Below are 18032 nucleotides of genomic sequence, written 5' to 3' on the forward strand. Positions count from 1 at the left end.
TGAAACATTAAGACCACGAATTTTTAAAAAAACTACAGTTTTACTTAAAAAAATGTACAAAATGTTCGGAACATTTTGTAATGACGCAACTCTATTGGTTAATTAGGGTGTTTCCACGAGCAGTAGGTAATTTTATGGCCTCTTTTTAAAGCTGTCTGAATTCTGTTAACTCAAACGTTGTTTTTGTACTCGTTCTGTACGCAACTATATCAATATGTCTGGACGCGGAAAAGGAGGTAAAGGATTGGGAAAAGGAGGTGCTAAACGTCACCGAAAAATTCTTCGTGATAACATTCAGGGAATCACAAAACCTGCTATTCGGCGTCTTGCTCGACGAGGTGGTGTCAAACGTATCTCTGGCCTTATCTATGAGGAAACCAGAGGTGTACTGAAGGTTTTCTTAGAGAATGTTATTCGTGATGCTGTAACCTACACAGAGCACGCTAAACGCAAGACCGTTACCGCTATGGATGTTGTTTATGCCTTAAAACGTCAAGGAAGAACTCTTTACGGATTCGGAGGTTAAGCGTTGTCATTGCTCAACAAAAACGGCTATTTTTATAGCCACAAATCTTTTAAAACATTACTTTGTGCACGCTTCCAAATTACACAATGTGTAAAGTCTTGTCACAGTTACATTTATTGCTATACGATACTATGTCATATATGACACAAAAAAAATTTAGAAATACTTTGTAGGGTTAATTTGCCTGGGAGTGTTTCCGTGAAAAGCTGGGTTAAGTTAAATGTAAGCAATAACATGGATCAATGTACTTGTCTTTTCTGCAAGTACAGCTAATAATACGTATGAAAAGTGAAGCTAATCCACACACACATGGGGAAGTATTTTAAATGTAGGCTAGTGTTCTTAAGCACATTATTTAGAAGTTTTATTAACTTCGGTTAACTTGTAGTGACGCCAAGTAAATGTTTTTTTAAAGATGTGTGGTCTTAAAAAAGACCGTTTGTGTTTGGTAGACGTTGGTTTACTTGCTGCTTGTGTATTTTGTGACGGCTTTTGTTCCTTCACTGACTGCGTGTTTTGCAAGTTCTCCAGGCAAGAGAAGACGTACTGCGGTTTGAATTTCACGAGAAGAGATGGTCGACTTTTTGTTTTGAAGAGCCAAACGCGAAGCTTCGGAAGCAATGCGCTCAAAGATGTCGTTGACAAATGAGTTCATGATGCTCATAGCTTTGCTTGAAACTCCGACATCTGGGTGAACTTGTTTCAAAACATTGTAGATGTAAATAGCATAACTTTCCTTTCTCTTTCTCTTGCGTTTCTTTTCACCAGTTCCACCAATCTTTCCTCCTTTTTTGCCGGCTCTTTTTTCACCTTTCTTGGCTACTTTAGGTGCCTGTTTTCCTCCTTTAGCTGCTGCGTCAGACATGGTTAAAAATTTTTGCTACTTAACTTGTAAATAAGCATTAAACTGCAAGTCAAAACTTTTTGTTTATAAGTAAAAAAATCGGATCGAATTCGATCCGAAAACGCCGATACGCAATTTAATTGGTTAAAAAAAAAATCTTTTGTTTAATACTTAATTATGATTGGTTAAAAAAACATGATTTCGATCCTATTTTTATGATGAAAAAACGAGTAAAGTTTATTTCGTTAACACTTACGTTAAATATTCGTACGTTTTTGTATTAACTTACAAATCAAATCGCAGTTATGTCTGGACGTGGAAAAGGTGGAAAAGCTAAGGCTAAAGCCAAGACAAGATCCTCAAGAGCTGGACTTCAATTTCCAGTCGGTAGAGTGCATAGATTCCTTCGTAGAGGGCACTATGCTAACCGAATTGGATCTGGAGCACCAGTTTACTTAGCAGCCGTCTTGGAATATTTATCTGCTGAGATATTGGAGTTGGCTGGTAACGCAGCAAGAGACAACAAAAAAGCTAGGATTATTCCAAGACATTTACAATTGGCTGTTCGTAATGATGAAGAATTAAACAAACTTTTGAGCGGTGTAACCATTGCAGCTGGTGGTGTTTTGCCAAACATTCAAGCTGTCTTACTCCCAAAGAAGAACGACAAAGGACAGAAGAAGTAAACCGCTACACTCAGAAAACAACGGCTATTTTTATAGCCACACATCTTTAAAAAAACATTGTTTTTTTCACAAAACTATAACCTTAAAGTCTAATAGATAATCCATGCATACGCCTTGTCCTAAGTAACTCAAAGAAATTAAATAAAAAAATTTGATCACAACGTCAAAATAAATTGCACGTATTTGCACCTACTAATGTCTACGGCCATACCACGATGAACACACCCGTTCTCGTCTGATCACGGAAGTTAAGCATCGTCGGGCCGGGATAGTACTTGGATGGGGGACCGCCTGGGAACTCCCGGTGTCGTAGGCTTTTCATTTTCATTTGCTGTGATATATTTCTTGTTATAACAATTAAGGAACGTGGCGGTTGTTGAAAGTGTTTCCTATGACATTTTCCTACGACATTTTCAGGTGATAGTACGAGAAAAAAGAGCTTTCAAATGCATACAAACTCGATCTATTGCCGATCATCCAATAACCCTGACGGAATGGCAAATAAAATAAAATTCCGCCGCCTTCCGAGGACTTATATCGCAATCACGTTTCGTAACAGCCAAGCGAGGTTTTACCTTAGCGTTTAAGTCACCACCGACATTTGGCCGCGCAACTTTTCTAAGCTCATTCATTTTGACTTAAGGAGGGGGCGAGCGCGGACGCAGGCCCCCACTACCAGAAATTGTACGGTCGAGTTACTGACGTTTGCAGTAATCGCAGAGGTCAGCCCAAGCGTAGTGCAATGCAAGAGCCTCACTCTGGAAGAAAACCCTCATTGATCAGTCTTTACTTCCCCGTCAGGTAAGTATGAGTTGGAACTGCACCGTAGCATGAGGGTACCCTTCAAAGTTTGTTAATGCTTGTGGCTTGAGTGTGTTATAAACTGCCGTGTCGCGGGGCATAGGCTGTATTCTCCCCCAGTGTACGCGTTTTGTTCCCGCCGTAGACTATGCAGAGTGCCGTCGGAAAGAGGACTGCTATTATTCTTTTATTGCTTATGTGGGCCGCCATCGGTAATAGTGCAACACCAAGGCAACCCGTGGTCACGGCGTGAATGAATCCACCTCCATGACCCAAGGCCAAAAATCAGATTAATATACTGACCATTCAGAGAATGGCCTACCAGATATTAAACTGATAAGAACAGATACTACACTTGATATTAGCCATTAGGCCGAGAAGCGATAAAGAACAAGCGTTGCCATGATAGGCATCGTCCACACACCGTAACTGCTTGTGGAGCATGTCACGTTACTGTAAAGCTTACAACTGTCACCGCGTACGGATGGACGGCGACATAGTAAAAATCACGGCTGTTGATTTAGCCGTAGGATGGAGAGCGACTGTAGCGAGTGGATGGTAACTTACATGAATGCTAACAAAGGCGACGATACTAAGTGCGTGATATTACTTTCCAATATGTCTGCGTACATTCCGTTTATCAACGCATTACGCCAGAACGTGCGCGCGCGTTACACAGTAGACCATGCAGCCGAAATGCGACAGTGCGACCCTGCCAGGAGTCGAACCTGGAATCCCCTGATTCGTAGTCAGATGCCTTATCCATTGGGCCACAGGGCCATGCTTATGACTTCGCCCCATCGTCATTTTGGCTTGCGCATTCGTTTTACTTACGACAGAATTCTTCGTGTTTGTAGCCATGAAAGAAAGGGACTTCTGTGAGTGAATTTTTTTACTGTGGTCTAATAAAAAAGTCGAAACGCAGTGCCCAATATATGAATTGCTCCTAATAGCCGGAAACAGGCCGTGTCGATGATGTAGGCCGACATACGCAACGCAAACCAAAGAACGCTTTATGAAAATCCTAACACGAGCGCGGAAGAAGCCCAAATTAACAGACTAGATGTAATGCTGAAGACCTCAAACTCCAGCAGCTTCTCTTGCAGACTATTGCGTCGTACTACAAATAAAAATTAACATGCTTTCGCATAGTCGCGGCACCCAAAACGGACATTATACGATGTACAGAAACACACATTTCTGTTTTCGCGCCAAATCAATTCCCGGGAGTGGTACTTTTACGTCCGCATACTTCGCACCGTCTTAAATTATATCTCATTTACACGGTAATGTTTAGTATACTTCTACTGTGATAACAAGCATCGTTTATCGTTGGATTGTTGTAAGAAAACATTAAAAATGAGTGAAGCAGCTTCTCCAAAGAAAATCGCACCCAAGAAGAAACCTGCTGCAAAGAAGACAGCTGATCACCCTAAATATGTGGACATGATCAAGGCTGCTATCGCTACCCTAAAGGAACGCGGTGGTTCATCTCGCCAAGCTATTACAAAATATATTCATGCAAATTACAAAGTTGCTGAAAACTCAGATCATCATCTGAAAATGGCTCTTAAACGAGGAGTAACATCAGGCGATTTGATTCAAACTAAAGGCACTGGTGCTTCTGGATCATTCAAGCTAGGTCAGGTAAAAAAAGAAAAACCTAAGAAAAAGGCCGCAGCAAAAAAGCCAACGGCAAAGAAGCCTACTGCAAAGAAAAGTACACCAAAAAAGAAGCCAGCAAAGAAGAGCACGCCAAAGAAAGCAGCAAAGAAGCCTGCCACAAAGAAAGCCTCGGCTAAGAAACCAGCAGCTAAGAAACCCACAAAGAAGCCTGTTGCTAAAAAACCTGCAGCAAAGAAGGTCAAAAAGACTCCCAAAAAGGCAGCAAAGAAGACCGCAAAAAAATAATTTGTGTGTATCTGGCTATTACATTAACAAACGGCTATTTTTATAGCCACACATTTACAAAAAAACATTATCTTGGTACAAAGTTAAACTTGTTTAAGTCACTTAAACAGTTAAAAAAGAGTAAATTTAAGATTAGATTCCCTAAGTTTAAGTATTTTCGTTTTTAAATTTCTTATTTTCTTGCTTTTACTTTTCTTGCCCTTCATATTTTTAACATTGTCAAACTTTATGTAGCATAAAATTTTTATGTAGCATAAAATTTAAACAGAAAGCAGGACAAAGTTTGATATAAAAAGCTAGCCGTAATATTTTTTATGGATGTGTGGCTATAAAAATAGCCGTTTTTTGTTTGGTAAGATGCTTAGGCACGTTCCCCACGAATTCTTCTTGCCAACTGGATGTCTTTAGGCATGATTGTAACTCGTTTTGCGTGAATGGCACACAAGTTAGTATCCTCGAACAAGCCAACAAGGTACGCTTCAGAAGCCTCTTGCAGAGCCATAACGGCTGTGCTCTGGAATCGCAGATCTGTTTTGAAGTCCTGAGCAATTTCTCGCACAAGACGCTGGAAAGGCAACTTGCGGATCAAGAGCTCGGTTGACTTCTGGTATCTTCTGATTTCTCTGAGAGCAACTGTACCAGGTCTGTAACGATGTGGTTTTTTCACTCCTCCAGTAGCTGGTGCGCTTTTCCTCGCAGCTTTAGTGGCGAGTTGTTTTCGTGGAGCCTTTCCTCCAGTAGATTTACGTGCAGTTTGCTTTGTACGAGCCATATTTTAAGAAGTCGATGTAGTACGGATACACAAGACGGTCTAAAATGCACTATCGCGCCAAAGTTTTATTTCTCATATTGATTGACAGCTAAGGTTCAAAACAAACCATTTGATTGGTGCTAAGAAAGTAATTTCTGATTGGCTGCATAATGACATTACGCTCATTACTTTAACATTTTTATAAAATCTGTGTTTTTTGGCTACGGGAAAACGGCTGTATCTTCTGATACACAAAAGCTTTTGACTTTTTTTTTTTTTAGTAAGTAGCAGAAGGTTTGGCGAATTCCAACGATGCCAAATTTATTGCCTTACTGAAACATTAAGACCACGAATTTTTAAAAAAACTACAGTTTTACTTAAAAAAATGTACAAAATGTTCGGAACATTTTGTAATGACGCAACTCTATTGGTTAATTAGGGTGTTTCCACGAGCAGTAGGTAATTTTATGGCCTCTTTTTAAAGCTGTCTGAATTCTGTTAACTCAAACGTTGTTTTTGTACTCGTTCTGTACGCAACTATATCAATATGTCTGGACGCGGAAAAGGAGGTAAAGGATTGGGAAAAGGAGGTGCTAAACGTCACCGAAAAATTCTTCGTGATAACATTCAGGGAATCACAAAACCTGCTATTCGGCGTCTTGCTCGACGAGGTGGTGTCAAACGTATCTCTGGCCTTATCTATGAGGAAACCAGAGGTGTACTGAAGGTTTTCTTAGAGAATGTTATTCGTGATGCTGTAACCTACACAGAGCACGCTAAACGCAAGACCGTTACCGCTATGGATGTTGTTTATGCCTTAAAACGTCAAGGAAGAACTCTTTACGGATTCGGAGGTTAAGCGTTGTCATTGCTCAACAAAAACGGCTATTTTTATAGCCACAAATCTTTTAAAACATTACTTTGTGCACGCTTCCAAATTACACAATGTGTAAAGTCTTGTCACAGTTACATTTATTGCTATACGATACTATGTCATATATGACACAAAAAAAATTTAGAAATACTTTGTAGGGTTAATTTGCCTGGGAGTGTTTCCGTGAAAAGCTGGGTTAAGTTAAATGTAAGCAATAACATGGATCAATGTACTTGTCTTTTCTGCAAGTACAGCTAATAATACGTATGAAAAGTGAAGCTAATCCACACACACATGGGGAAGTATTTTAAATGTAGGCTAGTGTTCTTAAGCACATTATTTAGAAGTTTTATTAACTTCGGTTAACTTGTAGTGACGCCAAGTAAATGTTTTTTTAAAGATGTGTGGTCTTAAAAAAGACCGTTTGTGTTTGGTAGACGTTGGTTTACTTGCTGCTTGTGTATTTTGTGACGGCTTTTGTTCCTTCACTGACTGCGTGTTTTGCAAGTTCTCCAGGCAAGAGAAGACGTACTGCGGTTTGAATTTCACGAGAAGAGATGGTCGACTTTTTGTTTTGAAGAGCCAAACGCGAAGCTTCGGAAGCAATGCGCTCAAAGATGTCGTTGACAAATGAGTTCATGATGCTCATAGCTTTGCTTGAAACTCCGACATCTGGGTGAACTTGTTTCAAAACATTGTAGATGTAAATAGCATAACTTTCCTTTCTCTTTCTCTTGCGTTTCTTTTCACCAGTTCCACCAATCTTTCCTCCTTTTTTGCCGGCTCTTTTTTCACCTTTCTTGGCTACTTTAGGTGCCTGTTTTCCTCCTTTAGCTGCTGCGTCAGACATGGTTAAAAATTTTTGCTACTTAACTTGTAAATAAGCATTAAACTGCAAGTCAAAACTTTTTGTTTATAAGTAAAAAAATCGGATCGAATTCGATCCGAAAACGCCGATACGCAATTTAATTGGTTAAAAAAAAAATCTTTTGTTTAATACTTAATTATGATTGGTTAAAAAAACATGATTTCGATCCTATTTTTATGATGAAAAAACGAGTAAAGTTTATTTCGTTAACACTTACGTTAAATATTCGTACGTTTTTGTATTAACTTACAAATCAAATCGCAGTTATGTCTGGACGTGGAAAAGGTGGAAAAGCTAAGGCTAAAGCCAAGACAAGATCCTCAAGAGCTGGACTTCAATTTCCAGTCGGTAGAGTGCATAGATTCCTTCGTAGAGGGCACTATGCTAACCGAATTGGATCTGGAGCACCAGTTTACTTAGCAGCCGTCTTGGAATATTTATCTGCTGAGATATTGGAGTTGGCTGGTAACGCAGCAAGAGACAACAAAAAAGCTAGGATTATTCCAAGACATTTACAATTGGCTGTTCGTAATGATGAAGAATTAAACAAACTTTTGAGCGGTGTAACCATTGCAGCTGGTGGTGTTTTGCCAAACATTCAAGCTGTCTTACTCCCAAAGAAGAACGACAAAGGACAGAAGAAGTAAACCGCTACACTCAGAAAACAACGGCTATTTTTATAGCCACACATCTTTAAAAAAACATTGTTTTTTTCACAAAACTATAACCTTAAAGTCTAATAGATAATCCATGCATACGCCTTGTCCTAAGTAACTCAAAGAAATTAAATAAAAAAATTTGATCACAACGTCAAAATAAATTGCACGTATTTGCACCTACTAATGTCTACGGCCATACCACGATGAACACACCCGTTCTCGTCTGATCACGGAAGTTAAGCATCGTCGGGCCGGGATAGTACTTGGATGGGGGACCGCCTGGGAACTCCCGGTGTCGTAGGCTTTTCATTTTCATTTGCTGTGATATATTTCTTGTTATAACAATTAAGGAACGTGGCGGTTGTTGAAAGTGTTTCCTATGACATTTTCCTACGACATTTTCAGGTGATAGTACGAGAAAAAAGAGCTTTCAAATGCATACAAACTCGATCTATTGCCGATCATCCAATAACCCTGACGGAATGGCAAATAAAATAAAATTCCGCCGCCTTCCGAGGACTTATATCGCAATCACGTTTCGTAACAGCCAAGCGAGGTTTTACCTTAGCGTTTAAGTCACCACCGACATTTGGCCGCGCAACTTTTCTAAGCTCATTCATTTTGACTTAAGGAGGGGGCGAGCGCGGACGCAGGCCCCCACTACCAGAAATTGTACGGTCGAGTTACTGACGTTTGCAGTAATCGCAGAGGTCAGCCCAAGCGTAGTGCAATGCAAGAGCCTCACTCTGGAAGAAAACCCTCATTGATCAGTCTTTACTTCCCCGTCAGGTAAGTATGAGTTGGAACTGCACCGTAGCATGAGGGTACCCTTCAAAGTTTGTTAATGCTTGTGGCTTGAGTGTGTTATAAACTGCCGTGTCGCGGGGCATAGGCTGTATTCTCCCCCAGTGTACGCGTTTTGTTCCCGCCGTAGACTATGCAGAGTGCCGTCGGAAAGAGGACTGCTATTATTCTTTTATTGCTTATGTGGGCCGCCATCGGTAATAGTGCAACACCAAGGCAACCCGTGGTCACGGCGTGAATGAATCCACCTCCATGACCCAAGGCCAAAAATCAGATTAATATACTGACCATTCAGAGAATGGCCTACCAGATATTAAACTGATAAGAACAGATACTACACTTGATCTTAGCCATTAGGCCGAGAAGCGATAAAGAACAAGCGTTGCCATGATAGGCATCGTCCACACACCGTAACTGCTTGTGGAGCATGTCACGTTACTGTAAAGCTTACAACTGTCACCGCGTACGGATGGACGGCGACATAGTAAAAATCACGGCTGTTGATTTAGCCGTAGGATGGAGAGCGACTGTAGCGAGTGGATGGTAACTTACATGAATGCTAACAAAGGCGACGATACTAAGTGCGTGATATTACTTTCCAATATGTCTGCGTACATTCCGTTTATCAACGCATTACGCCAGAACGTGCGCGCGCGTTACACAGTAGACCATGCAGCCGAAATGCGACAGTGCGACCCTGCCAGGAGTCGAACCTGGAATCCCCTGATTCGTAGTCAGATGCCTTATCCATTGGGCCACAGGGCCATGCTTATGACTTCGCCCCATCGTCATTTTGGCTTGCGCATTCGTTTTACTTACGACAGAATTCTTCGTGTTTGTAGCCATGAAAGAAAGGGACTTCTGTGAGTGAATTTTTTTACTGTGGTCTAATAAAAAAGTCGAAACGCAGTGCCCAATATATGAATTGCTCCTAATAGCCGGAAACAGGCCGTGTCGATGATGTAGGCCGACATACGCAACGCAAACCAAAGAACGCTTTATGAAAATCCTAACACGAGCGCGGAAGAAGCCCAAATTAACAGACTAGATGTAATGCTGAAGACCTCAAACTCCAGCAGCTTCTCTTGCAGACTATTGCGTCGTACTACAAATAAAAATTAACATGCTTTCGCATAGTCGCGGCACCCAAAACGGACATTATACGATGTACAGAAACACACATTTCTGTTTTCGCGCCAAATCAATTCCCGGGAGTGGTACTTTTACGTCCGCATACTTCGCACCGTCTTAAATTATATCTCATTTACACGGTAATGTTTAGTATACTTCTACTGTGATAACAAGCATCGTTTATCGTTGGATTGTTGTAAGAAAACATTAAAAATGAGTGAAGCAGCTTCTCCAAAGAAAATCGCACCCAAGAAGAAACCTGCTGCAAAGAAGACAGCTGATCACCCTAAATATGTGGACATGATCAAGGCTGCTATCGCTACCCTAAAGGAACGCGGTGGTTCATCTCGCCAAGCTATTACAAAATATATTCATGCAAATTACAAAGTTGCTGAAAACTCAGATCATCATCTGAAAATGGCTCTTAAACGAGGAGTAACATCAGGCGATTTGATTCAAACTAAAGGCACTGGTGCTTCTGGATCATTCAAGCTAGGTCAGGTAAAAAAAGAAAAACCTAAGAAAAAGGCCGCAGCAAAAAAGCCAACGGCAAAGAAGCCTACTGCAAAGAAAAGTACACCAAAAAAGAAGCCAGCAAAGAAGAGCACGCCAAAGAAAGCAGCAAAGAAGCCTGCCACAAAGAAAGCCTCGGCTAAGAAACCAGCAGCTAAGAAACCCACAAAGAAGCCTGTTGCTAAAAAACCTGCAGCAAAGAAGGTCAAAAAGACTCCCAAAAAGGCAGCAAAGAAGACCGCAAAAAAATAATTTGTGTGTATCTGGCTATTACATTAACAAACGGCTATTTTTATAGCCACACATTTACAAAAAAACATTATCTTGGTACAAAGTTAAACTTGTTTAAGTCACTTAAACAGTTAAAAAAGAGTAAATTTAAGATTAGATTCCCTAAGTTTAAGTATTTTCGTTTTTAAATTTCTTATTTTCTTGCTTTTACTTTTCTTGCCCTTCATATTTTTAACATTGTCAAACTTTATGTAGCATAAAATTTTTATGTAGCATAAAATTTAAACAGAAAGCAGGACAAAGTTTGATATAAAAAGCTAGCCGTAATATTTTTTATGGATGTGTGGCTATAAAAATAGCCGTTTTTTGTTTGGTAAGATGCTTAGGCACGTTCCCCACGAATTCTTCTTGCCAACTGGATGTCTTTAGGCATGATTGTAACTCGTTTTGCGTGAATGGCACACAAGTTAGTATCCTCGAACAAGCCAACAAGGTACGCTTCAGAAGCCTCTTGCAGAGCCATAACGGCTGTGCTCTGGAATCGCAGATCTGTTTTGAAGTCCTGAGCAATTTCTCGCACAAGACGCTGGAAAGGCAACTTGCGGATCAAGAGCTCGGTTGACTTCTGGTATCTTCTGATTTCTCTGAGAGCAACTGTACCAGGTCTGTAACGATGTGGTTTTTTCACTCCTCCAGTAGCTGGTGCGCTTTTCCTCGCAGCTTTAGTGGCGAGTTGTTTTCGTGGAGCCTTTCCTCCAGTAGATTTACGTGCAGTTTGCTTTGTACGAGCCATATTTTAAGAAGTCGATGTAGTACGGATACACAAGACGGTCTAAAATGCACTATCGCGCCAAAGTTTTATTTCTCATATTGATTGACAGCTAAGGTTCAAAACAAACCATTTGATTGGTGCTAAGAAAGTAATTTCTGATTGGCTGCATAATGACATTACGCTCATTACTTTAACATTTTTATAAAATCTGTGTTTTTTGGCTACGGGAAAACGGCTGTATCTTCTGATACACAAAAGCTTTTGACTTTTTTTTTTTTTAGTAAGTAGCAGAAGGTTTGGCGAATTCCAACGATGCCAAATTTATTGCCTTACTGAAACATTAAGACCACGAATTTTTAAAAAAACTACAGTTTTACTTAAAAAAATGTACAAAATGTTCGGAACATTTTGTAATGACGCAACTCTATTGGTTAATTAGGGTGTTTCCACGAGCAGTAGGTAATTTTATGGCCTCTTTTTAAAGCTGTCTGAATTCTGTTAACTCAAACGTTGTTTTTGTACTCGTTCTGTACGCAACTATATCAATATGTCTGGACGCGGAAAAGGAGGTAAAGGATTGGGAAAAGGAGGTGCTAAACGTCACCGAAAAATTCTTCGTGATAACATTCAGGGAATCACAAAACCTGCTATTCGGCGTCTTGCTCGACGAGGTGGTGTCAAACGTATCTCTGGCCTTATCTATGAGGAAACCAGAGGTGTACTGAAGGTTTTCTTAGAGAATGTTATTCGTGATGCTGTAACCTACACAGAGCACGCTAAACGCAAGACCGTTACCGCTATGGATGTTGTTTATGCCTTAAAACGTCAAGGAAGAACTCTTTACGGATTCGGAGGTTAAGCGTTGTCATTGCTCAACAAAAACGGCTATTTTTATAGCCACAAATCTTTTAAAACATTACTTTGTGCACGCTTCCAAATTACACAATGTGTAAAGTCTTGTCACAGTTACATTTATTGCTATACGATACTATGTCATATATGACACAAAAAAAATTTAGAAATACTTTGTAGGGTTAATTTGCCTGGGAGTGTTTCCGTGAAAAGCTGGGTTAAGTTAAATGTAAGCAATAACATGGATCAATGTACTTGTCTTTTCTGCAAGTACAGCTAATAATACGTATGAAAAGTGAAGCTAATCCACACACACATGGGGAAGTATTTTAAATGTAGGCTAGTGTTCTTAAGCACATTATTTAGAAGTTTTATTAACTTCGGTTAACTTGTAGTGACGCCAAGTAAATGTTTTTTTAAAGATGTGTGGTCTTAAAAAAGACCGTTTGTGTTTGGTAGACGTTGGTTTACTTGCTGCTTGTGTATTTTGTGACGGCTTTTGTTCCTTCACTGACTGCGTGTTTTGCAAGTTCTCCAGGCAAGAGAAGACGTACTGCGGTTTGAATTTCACGAGAAGAGATGGTCGACTTTTTGTTTTGAAGAGCCAAACGCGAAGCTTCGGAAGCAATGCGCTCAAAGATGTCGTTGACAAATGAGTTCATGATGCTCATAGCTTTGCTTGAAACTCCGACATCTGGGTGAACTTGTTTCAAAACATTGTAGATGTAAATAGCATAACTTTCCTTTCTCTTTCTCTTGCGTTTCTTTTCACCAGTTCCACCAATCTTTCCTCCTTTTTTGCCGGCTCTTTTTTCACCTTTCTTGGCTACTTTAGGTGCCTGTTTTCCTCCTTTAGCTGCTGCGTCAGACATGGTTAAAAATTTTTGCTACTTAACTTGTAAATAAGCATTAAACTGCAAGTCAAAACTTTTTGTTTATAAGTAAAAAAATCGGATCGAATTCGATCCGAAAACGCCGATACGCAATTTAATTGGTTAAAAAAAAAATCTTTTGTTTAATACTTAATTATGATTGGTTAAAAAAACATGATTTCGATCCTATTTTTATGATGAAAAAACGAGTAAAGTTTATTTCGTTAACACTTACGTTAAATATTCGTACGTTTTTGTATTAACTTACAAATCAAATCGCAGTTATGTCTGGACGTGGAAAAGGTGGAAAAGCTAAGGCTAAAGCCAAGACAAGATCCTCAAGAGCTGGACTTCAATTTCCAGTCGGTAGAGTGCATAGATTCCTTCGTAGAGGGCACTATGCTAACCGAATTGGATCTGGAGCACCAGTTTACTTAGCAGCCGTCTTGGAATATTTATCTGCTGAGATATTGGAGTTGGCTGGTAACGCAGCAAGAGACAACAAAAAAGCTAGGATTATTCCAAGACATTTACAATTGGCTGTTCGTAATGATGAAGAATTAAACAAACTTTTGAGCGGTGTAACCATTGCAGCTGGTGGTGTTTTGCCAAACATTCAAGCTGTCTTACTCCCAAAGAAGAACGACAAAGGACAGAAGAAGTAAACCGCTACACTCAGAAAACAACGGCTATTTTTATAGCCACACATCTTTAAAAAAACATTGTTTTTTTCACAAAACTATAACCTTAAAGTCTAATAGATAATCCATGCATACGCCTTGTCCTAAGTAACTCAAAGAAATTAAATAAAAAAATTTGATCACAACGTCAAAATAAATTGCACGTATTTGCACCTACTAATGTCTACGGCCATACCACGATGAACACACCCGTTCTCGTCTGATCACGGAAGTTAAGCATCGTCGGGCCGGGATAGTACTTGGATGGGGGACCGCCTGGGAACTCCCGGTGTCGTAGGCTTTTCATTTTCATTTGCTGTGATATATTTCTTGTTATAACAATTAAGGAACGTGGCGGTTGTTGAAAGTGTTTCCTATGACATTTTCCTACGACATTTTCAGGTGATAGTACGAGAAAAAAGAGCTTTCAAATGCATACAAACTCGATCTATTGCCGATCATCCAATAACCCTGACGGAATGGCAAATAAAATAAAATTCCGCCGCCTTCCGAGGACTTATATCGCAATCACGTTTCGTAACAGCCAAGCGAGGTTTTACCTTAGCGTTTAAGTCACCACCGACATTTGGCCGCGCAACTTTTCTAAGCTCATTCATTTTGACTTAAGGAGGGGGCGAGCGCGGACGCAGGCCCCCACTACCAGAAATTGTACGGTCGAGTTACTGACGTTTGCAGTAATCGCAGAGGTCAGCCCAAGCGTAGTGCAATGCAAGAGCCTCACTCTGGAAGAAAACCCTCATTGATCAGTCTTTACTTCCCCGTCAGGTAAGTATGAGTTGGAACTGCACCGTAGCATGAGGGTACCCTTCAAAGTTTGTTAATGCTTGTGGCTTGAGTGTGTTATAAACTGCCGTGTCGCGGGGCATAGGCTGTATTCTCCCCCAGTGTACGCGTTTTGTTCCCGCCGTAGACTATGCAGAGTGCCGTCGGAAAGAGGACTGCTATTATTCTTTTATTGCTTATGTGGGCCGCCATCGGTAATAGTGCAACACCAAGGCAACCCGTGGTCACGGCGTGAATGAATCCACCTCCATGACCCAAGGCCAAAAATCAGATTAATATACTGACCATTCAGAGAATGGCCTACCAGATATTAAACTGATAAGAACAGATACTACACTTGATCTTAGCCATTAGGCCGAGAAGCGATAAAGAACAAGCGTTGCCATGATAGGCATCGTCCACACACCGTAACTGCTTGTGGAGCATGTCACGTTACTGTAAAGCTTACAACTGTCACCGCGTACGGATGGACGGCGACATAGTAAAAATCACGGCTGTTGATTTAGCCGTAGGATGGAGAGCGACTGTAGCGAGTGGATGGTAACTTACATGAATGCTAACAAAGGCGACGATACTAAGTGCGTGATATTACTTTCCAATATGTCTGCGTACATTCCGTTTATCAACGCATTACGCCAGAACGTGCGCGCGCGTTACACAGTAGACCATGCAGCCGAAATGCGACAGTGCGACCCTGCCAGGAGTCGAACCTGGAATCCCCTGATTCGTAGTCAGATGCCTTATCCATTGGGCCACAGGGCCATGCTTATGACTTCGCCCCATCGTCATTTTGGCTTGCGCATTCGTTTTACTTACGACAGAATTCTTCGTGTTTGTAGCCATGAAAGAAAGGGACTTCTGTGAGTGAATTTTTTTACTGTGGTCTAATAAAAAAGTCGAAACGCAGTGCCCAATATATGAATTGCTCCTAATAGCCGGAAACAGGCCGTGTCGATGATGTAGGCCGACATACGCAACGCAAACCAAAGAACGCTTTATGAAAATCCTAACACGAGCGCGGAAGAAGCCCAAATTAACAGACTAGATGTAATGCTGAAGACCTCAAACTCCAGCAGCTTCTCTTGCAGACTATTGCGTCGTACTACAAATAAAAATTAACATGCTTTCGCATAGTCGCGGCACCCAAAACGGACATTATACGATGTACAGAAACACACATTTCTGTTTTCGCGCCAAATCAATTCCCGGGAGTGGTACTTTTACGTCCGCATACTTCGCACCGTCTTAAATTATATCTCATTTACACGGTAATGTTTAGTATACTTCTACTGTGATAACAAGCATCGTTTATCGTTGGATTGTTGTAAGAAAACATTAAAAATGAGTGAAGCAGCTTCTCCAAAGAAAATCGCACCCAAGAAGAAACCTGCTGCAAAGAAGACAGCTGATCACCCTAAATATGTGGACATGATCAAGGCTGCTATCGCTACCCTAAAGGAACGCGGTGGTTCATCTCGCCAAGCTATTACAAAATATATTCATGCAAATTACAAAGTTGCTGAAAACTCAGATCATCATCTGAAAATGGCTCTTAAACGAGGAGTAACATCAGGCGATTTGATTCAAACTAAAGGCACTGGTGCTTCTGGATCATTCAAGCTAGGTCAGGTAAAAAAAGAAAAACCTAAGAAAAAGGCCGCAGCAAAAAAGCCAACGGCAAAGAAGCCTACTGCAAAGAAAAGTACACCAAAAAAGAAGCCAGCAAAGAAGAGCACGCCAAAGAAAGCAGCAAAGAAGCCTGCCACAAAGAAAGCCTCGGCTAAGAAACCAGCAGCTAAGAAACCCACAAAGAAGCCTGTTGCTAAAAAACCTGCAGCAAAGAAGGTCAAAAAGACTCCCAAAAAGGCAGCAAAGAAGACCGCAAAAAAATAATTTGTGTGTATCTGGCTATTACATTAACAAACGGCTATTTTTATAGCCACACATTTACAAAAAAACATTATCTTGGTACAAAGTTAAACTTGTTTAAGTCACTTAAACAGTTAAAAAAGAGTAAATTTAAGATTAGATTCCCTAAGTTTAAGTATTTTCGTTTTTAAATTTCTTATTTTCTTGCTTTTACTTTTCTTGCCCTTCATATTTTTAACATTGTCAAACTTTATGTAGCATAAAATTTTTATGTAGCATAAAATTTAAACAGAAAGCAGGACAAAGTTTGATATAAAAAGCTAGCCGTAATATTTTTTATGGATGTGTGGCTATAAAAATAGCCGTTTTTTGTTTGGTAAGATGCTTAGGCACGTTCCCCACGAATTCTTCTTGCCAACTGGATGTCTTTAGGCATGATTGTAACTCGTTTTGCGTGAATGGCACACAAGTTAGTATCCTCGAACAAGCCAACAAGGTACGCTTCAGAAGCCTCTTGCAGAGCCATAACGGCTGTGCTCTGGAATCGCAGATCTGTTTTGAAGTCCTGAGCAATTTCTCGCACAAGACGCTGGAAAGGCAACTTGCGGATCAAGAGCTCGGTTGACTTCTGGTATCTTCTGATTTCTCTGAGAGCAACTGTACCAGGTCTGTAACGATGTGGTTTTTTCACTCCTCCAGTAGCTGGTGCGCTTTTCCTCGCAGCTTTAGTGGCGAGTTGTTTTCGTGGAGCCTTTCCTCCAGTAGATTTACGTGCAGTTTGCTTTGTACGAGCCATATTTTAAGAAGTCGATGTAGTACGGATACACAAGACGGTCTAAAATGCACTATCGCGCCAAAGTTTTATTTCTCATATTGATTGACAGCTAAGGTTCAAAACAAACCATTTGATTGGTGCTAAGAAAGTAATTTCTGATTGGCTGCATAATGACATTACGCTCATTACTTTAACATTTTTATAAAATCTGTGTTTTTTGGCTACGGGAAAACGGCTGTATCTTCTGATACACAAAAGCTTTTGACTTTTTTTTTTTTTAGTAAGTAGCAGAAGGTTTGGCGAATTCCAACGATGCCAAATTTATTGCCTTACTGAAACATTAAGACCACGAATTTTTAAAAAAACTACAGTTTTACTTAAAAAAATGTACAAAATGTTCGGAACATTTTGTAATGACGCAACTCTATTGGTTAATTAGGGTGTTTCCACGAGCAGTAGGTAATTTTATGGCCTCTTTTTAAAGCTGTCTGAATTCTGTTAACTCAAACGTTGTTTTTGTACTCGTTCTGTACGCAACTATATCAATATGTCTGGACGCGGAAAAGGAGGTAAAGGATTGGGAAAAGGAGGTGCTAAACGTCACCGAAAAATTCTTCGTGATAACATTCAGGGAATCACAAAACCTGCTATTCGGCGTCTTGCTCGACGAGGTGGTGTCAAACGTATCTCTGGCCTTATCTATGAGGAAACCAGAGGTGTACTGAAGGTTTTCTTAGAGAATGTTATTCGTGATGCTGTAACCTACACAGAGCACGCTAAACGCAAGACCGTTACCGCTATGGATGTTG

At 40.4% G+C, this 18032-nt stretch overlaps 12 non-coding genes across 12 annotated transcripts; 3 read left to right on the plus strand and 9 right to left on the minus strand.

Annotated features, from left to right (window-relative positions):
- The first annotated feature begins 2253 nt into the window (after window positions 1-2253).
- On the plus strand, window positions 2254-2372 carry LOC130660508 (5S ribosomal RNA). Its single transcript, XR_008987706.1, has one exon. It is a non-coding gene; the product is annotated as a 5S ribosomal RNA (ribosomal RNA).
- Window positions 2373-2700: 328 nt separating this feature from the next.
- Window positions 2701-2865, minus strand: LOC130659704 (U1 spliceosomal RNA). Its single transcript, XR_008986908.1, has one exon. It is a non-coding gene; the product is annotated as a U1 spliceosomal RNA (small nuclear RNA).
- A 185-nt stretch (window positions 2866-3050) lies between these two features.
- Window positions 3051-3242, minus strand: LOC130661508 (U2 spliceosomal RNA). Its single transcript, XR_008988699.1, has one exon. It is a non-coding gene; the product is annotated as a U2 spliceosomal RNA (small nuclear RNA).
- A 322-nt stretch (window positions 3243-3564) lies between these two features.
- On the minus strand, window positions 3565-3637 carry Trnar-acg (transfer RNA arginine (anticodon ACG)). Its single transcript has one exon. It is a non-coding gene; the product is annotated as a tRNA-Arg (tRNA).
- Window positions 3638-8105: 4468 nt separating this feature from the next.
- LOC130660521 (5S ribosomal RNA) lies at window positions 8106-8224 on the plus strand. Its single transcript, XR_008987718.1, has one exon. It is a non-coding gene; the product is annotated as a 5S ribosomal RNA (ribosomal RNA).
- A 328-nt stretch (window positions 8225-8552) lies between these two features.
- Window positions 8553-8717, minus strand: LOC130659705 (U1 spliceosomal RNA). The gene has a single exon (XR_008986910.1). It is a non-coding gene; the product is annotated as a U1 spliceosomal RNA (small nuclear RNA).
- Window positions 8718-8902: 185 nt separating this feature from the next.
- On the minus strand, window positions 8903-9094 carry LOC130660759 (U2 spliceosomal RNA). Its single transcript, XR_008987957.1, has one exon. It is a non-coding gene; the product is annotated as a U2 spliceosomal RNA (small nuclear RNA).
- Window positions 9095-9416: 322 nt separating this feature from the next.
- On the minus strand, window positions 9417-9489 carry Trnar-acg (transfer RNA arginine (anticodon ACG)). The gene has a single exon. It is a non-coding gene; the product is annotated as a tRNA-Arg (tRNA).
- Window positions 9490-13957: 4468 nt separating this feature from the next.
- Window positions 13958-14076, plus strand: LOC130660533 (5S ribosomal RNA). The gene has a single exon (XR_008987730.1). It is a non-coding gene; the product is annotated as a 5S ribosomal RNA (ribosomal RNA).
- A 328-nt stretch (window positions 14077-14404) lies between these two features.
- On the minus strand, window positions 14405-14569 carry LOC130659706 (U1 spliceosomal RNA). The gene has a single exon (XR_008986911.1). It is a non-coding gene; the product is annotated as a U1 spliceosomal RNA (small nuclear RNA).
- A 185-nt stretch (window positions 14570-14754) lies between these two features.
- On the minus strand, window positions 14755-14946 carry LOC130660760 (U2 spliceosomal RNA). The gene has a single exon (XR_008987958.1). It is a non-coding gene; the product is annotated as a U2 spliceosomal RNA (small nuclear RNA).
- Window positions 14947-15268: 322 nt separating this feature from the next.
- On the minus strand, window positions 15269-15341 carry Trnar-acg (transfer RNA arginine (anticodon ACG)). The gene has a single exon. It is a non-coding gene; the product is annotated as a tRNA-Arg (tRNA).
- Window positions 15342-18032: the final 2691 nt, after the last annotated feature.

This window comes from Hydractinia symbiolongicarpus, chromosome 9 (genome assembly GCF_029227915.1).
Source record: "Hydractinia symbiolongicarpus strain clone_291-10 chromosome 9, HSymV2.1, whole genome shotgun sequence".
Lineage (NCBI taxonomy): Eukaryota > Metazoa > Cnidaria > Hydrozoa > Anthoathecata > Hydractiniidae > Hydractinia > Hydractinia symbiolongicarpus.